Source organism: Bacillus rossius, chromosome 16, assembly GCF_032445375.1.
Source record: "Bacillus rossius redtenbacheri isolate Brsri chromosome 16, Brsri_v3, whole genome shotgun sequence".
NCBI lineage: Eukaryota > Metazoa > Arthropoda > Insecta > Phasmatodea > Bacillidae > Bacillus > Bacillus rossius.
Genome location: NC_086343.1, coordinates 20,095,244 through 20,101,243, shown reverse-complemented (window position 1 = coordinate 20,101,243; position 6,000 = coordinate 20,095,244).

The following is a 6,000-nucleotide window of genomic DNA, read 5'->3' as shown; positions in this document are numbered from 1 at the left end:
GCGTGGGGTGCTTTTTAAGATATCGAAATGATAAACCTTCTACTCATACCTATCTGTCAATAAAATATTTATAACTATTGACACCATGCACCCCACGCTTTTTTTAAATAAAATACATTACTTTCTTATTGACACTATTATTAATTCATATTTATAAAAAAAATTACACTATTCTTAATTCAAATTTATTAAAATTTATTTTCTTAGTTTTAGTTTGGTTTTCTATATAAAACGTGTTTTTAGTTTTTTAAACTATTATTTATTTTTTGTGAGAATGTCATCTTCCACAAAATGTTTTTCGCATACATAATGAGATCTTTTAAGGACAAACTTGTTTCGTGGAATTGCTTTCTGCCACAATTGCCTAACATTGTCATCATTGGGAACTCGGAATATCGCAACTTTCTCGTCCGAATTTGCCTGATAATTTGTTTTGCATCCAGGTGCAACACTATGGTTAGGCATTTTCACAATTACAATAATATACGCTTATTCTCTTTACTAACAATCAATGCTCCTTGCTCACAATGAAGTTCCCGGCTTCCCGCCAATGCCAATGTGGAAACAATAGATACGTAACATAATTGACCTAATTTATGAAATAATTCCCAAAATTATAAAACTAAAACACATCCAATCTAATACAGTATCGATATCTGGAGATTAATGCATTTTTAACATTTAAATGATTATTATGTTGAGTTCATAACAACAAAGCTTAAAATACCACCGCAGAACAAGCAGCGCTACAGGTCAGCTGGTGGAGCGAAGCGGAACTACGTAGACATTAGGTGTGCCACTTTTGCATGCTGGCCTGGTTGGGGAGTGTCCAGACCTCCCTTCTTAGACCGTACTACAAAATGGTGAAATAAATTTTTTTGGTTATTTACCTTCTCACCTTACACCACCTAAATAAATGTTTTGGTGGATAGAAATTTTGTTAACTGTACATACATACAGTAAATAAAATTATATATATATATATATATATATATATAATAACATCACAGTATTACAATAGTCAAAGTTAGGCCTGCAAGCTGTGCTTATGAAAATTGCATATTTTTTTTATATATATAATACCGGTGTCACTTTATGTCGTACATGCCATGTAACGTTACGGGGGTAGTTACCACAACGCAGAAATACCATAACGCCGAATGTCAAAATTGACCACAACGCCGAAAGCTACAAAACTGCTGTGTACCACAACGCCGAAATAACAACTGAATGAATTTGTGTGTGTTTCTTAAATGTACCTTAACGCCGAAATACCACAATCAAACCTAACCTTACATAAGCTAATCTAACCTAGCGTAATATAACCTAACCTACTTAACCTAGCCTAACCTAGTCTAACCTAATCTAGTCTAACCTAACCTATTCTAACCTAACCTAACCTTTGTGGCAGTCCTGAAATTACATTTTTTGGCGTTGTGGTACACAGCAGTTTTCTAGCTGTCGGCGTTGTGGTCTATTTGGGATTTCGGCGTTGTGGTGCGTTCCCACGTTACTGTTGCCGTTCAGAGCTCATAGTCGTCCTATGCACGACGACAAGACTGCGCGCTTAGAGGCACCAGCGAGCGTCGCAACAATAACACAAGTACACACACACACCCCTGACTATAGGCGGACCCTTTGAATGTACTCCCAACAGTGCGTGCGTGCGTGCGTGCCGTCTGCCTGCCTTTAGCGGCGCTAGCCGGAACACACGGAGGCTCCTTGCAGCTGCGACACCGGGCCGGAAGTACGTGTCACCGCACGACTGCGTCGGCGATGACGAGTCTGGAAGACGCACTTCCGCTGGTTCCGAAATCGCGCGTCCCTGCGCGAAAACTCCGCCGCGACCTTCTCCCCCCCCCCCCCCACCCTCCGGGGAAATTTGCGGTGCGACGGCGCGTGCATCCGGGTCGGATGGTGGAGGGGGGATGTTGAATGAGGGAGGAGGAGGAGGAGGAGGAGGAGGAGGAGGAGGAGGAGGAGGAGGAGGAGGAGGAGGAAGTTGATAGCGTCACGTGACTTCCCCCGCGCCGGATCCGGAAGCAGACGGTCTGCGCGCAGACAGCTCGAGAATGTGTGTGTGTGTGGCGGGGGGGGGGGGGGGAGAGAGAGAGAGAATAAAAAAGGTTCCACACTGCATTCCCGGCACTTTTGGGTGTGTTAGCACGTGTTTTGATTTCAATCAATAAGGCGTTTAAAATATTTATTCCAGTGTGTCGACACTTGAACAGTTGTAATTCAGGCCACATATTTAAGGCGGAGTTGGTTATTTCGTTTTCTACCTGTAAATTTATTCGGATAGCTCTCTCTCTCTTTTTTTTTTTTTTATCGTTGTTGGATCACAATGTACCTTTCCAGATGTTTACTAAACGTTACTTTCCAGCTGCAAAATGTCCATAACTAACCACATCGGCGTGATGTTATGCATTTATTAAATATCCGTTGAGACAATTTTGAGGCAAAACATAATATGATGAATGAGATAACCAATAATGGCGTGAAAGACCCAGCTTCGACTTGAATCGCATGTAGTTGTTGGTGGAAATAACTGCCAAAAGGTGACTTTAAAATGTTCAGATCAACTGGAATGCACTGTAGGGAATACCGGATCTAGTTGATGCAGGCGCAAAGAAGCTTGATGAAGGGTGAAGAGGCGAGATATCAACACACAGAAATATTTTTCTATACAATTACAAAAGATGCCTTTGGCAAGAAATCGTTTGTAGAGTATTTCTTACAAATATTGGCCCATAATTTTATATTTTAAACTAGCTGCAGTACCCAGCGTTGCCCGGGCTGAACACAGGGTGAAGGGGAACTGTTTAGAGATCAGATGTAGTTAGTAATTGTATTCTTAATTTGAATGTCAAGTGTGCAAAATAATTTATATCACTTTCAGATCCCGACAGACGTTGTTCTGCCAGTTTATAGTTATTTACCTGGTCTGTATGTAATCTAGACTCTATAAAGCAATATAGAAAAAAAAAGGGGATTACTAATATTGAAAAGATTCCATTATCTAGCTAATGCGCGGCATGCATTGCAATGCCTCATTCAGTTTTGTTTTGTAATATGTTTGAAGTAGTTACACATATACAAATAATCTATCCATGTCTCTAAATATATTTATCTCTATCTACATATATAGTCCTATATATCTATGTATCTCTCTATCTGTATTTATCTCTCTATATCTACATATATACCTCACACTATCTCTATGTATTCTATATGAGGGTACTGATTGCTTCGTTGTTAATATCACACGGGTGTTTTTTACTTGTATGGGAAAATTAAGAATGATAAGGCATCTAGTGCGTGGCAACAATGTTAATAGGCAATAATAAACTTCTAGCGCCTGCGGCATTGTCAACACACACTTCGTACGTGTACTGCATGTTGTATCTAACCCCCTCCAACACATTTGATTCTAAATTGGACTTTTAATAAGGATCTCTAATGTTATTGATAATATAATATAGCCTATAGCCTTCCTTGATAAATGTACTATCCAACACTGAAAACATTTTTCAAATCGGACCAGTGGTTCCTGAGATTAGCGCGTTCAAACAAACAAACAAACAAACAAACTCTTCAGCTTTATAATATTAGTATAGATGATGTTGCCTTCAAACACACATACACACACACTCACATACATATATATATTAAACCATGGAAAATATAGTCAATGTGCGCAGTTAATACTGAAAAGTTATCCAGGGAACGTTTTGCATATAACGTTAACTATTGGAAGTACTGGGACAACACAGAGCATAAATTCCCGGGTAAGAATCCGAACCCAATATTACTGCGAACACTATTTTGTAGTGATACAGTTGTTTTAGAGTAACTTTACAAATTAACAATGTCTGTAGGTTTACATGAATATATCTGTTCCATTTACATATATGTATACATACAGTTGCAAGATGAGTCCAGCCTGGAGTGAAATGAATCCGCGTAATATAATCGTGGCTCTACAGTTTACTCCTGTGATCGGTTGATCGGTTTACACGTCAGCAGAAACAACTCTTCAGTATCATCGACAGAATTATCCAAGAATGAATGTTAAAAAGAAAATAATAAATGAACAGTGTTTAAGCTCTAAAAATTGCTCTCCGTAAAATGTAACTCCTTTCGACAAAGAAAAACGCCAGTGACAGAGCCTAAAACCAATCGATGACCTGAGATGAGTTATGCTGTGGATGTTGTTATCGGTTTATCCCTGGCGATAGGATGTGAGGTGAAGAGATAAAGGACTTAGCACATGGGGAAAAAATCGATTGAAAAGAAATACACTGTTCGAGTTTTTAAGAGGTATGCACATGGGTCTGCTAGAAAAAATGTATCTCGACGAGTGCTTTAAAATAATCCCCCCCCCCCCTCCAAAATGCATATGCAAGGAGTCAGAGAAAAGTGGCAGATAAGTTTAAAAAAAAAGGTTTGAGGGGTCTTGTGGTTTTATTGCACTTCACAACACGGAAACTATATTTAATCTCTCAGTTATACCAATTAAAGTTCCGATGTTTTCAGCACGAGATGATTGAAAACATAATTATATTTACTACAGATTTTTCTGGTCTTCACCATTTTCTACACTCCGGGCAAGGAGGACGCCAAATGATTCTAAATTTTACTCTCCCCAACTGTCAGTGATGGAAACAATAAAATTCAAACGGTGCGTCGAGGCCGCGCTAATAATAAATATCAATCATTATTATAATTTTTAATTGTTCATCAGACTAGTCTGGAAATACTTAAATAATTCAAATATCATGAAACTGCAGACAGATCGTAAAAATATAACTCAGGAATAATATAATTGTAATTTGAAGATATACAGTATTCGTGTATTAAAAGGTAAACAAAAAAAAGCCATAGGGAAAGATATACTTGAAGGTGGTATTTTCCAGTCATTGTTCACAAATAAATACCGTTAGGTATACCGAAGTTGATAAATAAGCTATACGAAGCGAAATAGTTAGTGAAGCGTAGAGAATGAAACAAAACACTTCAAAGATAAAATTTTACCATGCATAATATTGTTCTGCGATAGAGGTACAGGGTGTATCAATAAGAATCATCCGATTTGGCACGTCTATATTTCTGAAACTAATAAACATATACAATTAATTTTTCTTTTGCTGAAAGAGAAACTCAAAAAGTTTATTTTTCAAAGGTGTTCCATATGCCCCCTTTTAATTGCGTGGCATATGTCAAGGCGGTATTCAAATTGGTCCCACACTGCAGCGAGCATGTCTTGCGTTACTGCTTCCACATCTGTTGTTATGCGATGTCTCAGTTCATTCATTGTAGTTGGTAACGGAGGCATATAAACAGAGTCTTTTATAAATCCCCACAAGAAAAAATCACATACAGTCAGGTCCGGTGACCTTGGAGGCCAGTAATGCAAGGCTGCATCATTTGGTCCAGTGCGACCCATCCATCTTCCAGAAATCCTTTCATTTAAAAATTCCCGCACTTCCAAATGCCAGTGTGGCGGTGCCCCATCCTGTTGGTAAATGAAGTCGTTCGAATCAGTCTCCAACTGCGGGAAAAGATAGATCTCAAACATATCGAGATAAGTTATTCCTGTGACAGTGTACTCAGAAAAAAAAAATGGACCGTACACCTTTTTCCGTGAAACCGCACAAAACAGATTAAATTTTGGAGAGTCCCTCTCATGATGTACAACTTCATGTGGTTGTTTTGTACCCCATATTCTCACGTTATGGCGGTTCACCTTTCCATTTAAATGGAATGTTGCCTCGTCACTGAACACTAAGCGTGGAACAAAACTGTCATCATCCTCCATCTTGTCAAGAACGAACTTACAAAACTCCACACGTCGTTCTTTGTCACCTCCACGAAGAGTTTGCAGTAGCTGAATTTTGTAAGGTTTGATGTGTAAACGTCGACGCAACACACGCCACACGGACATCGAGGACTTTTTGAGTTGTCGAGCCGCACGGCGAACGGATTTCTTCGGACTGCGTG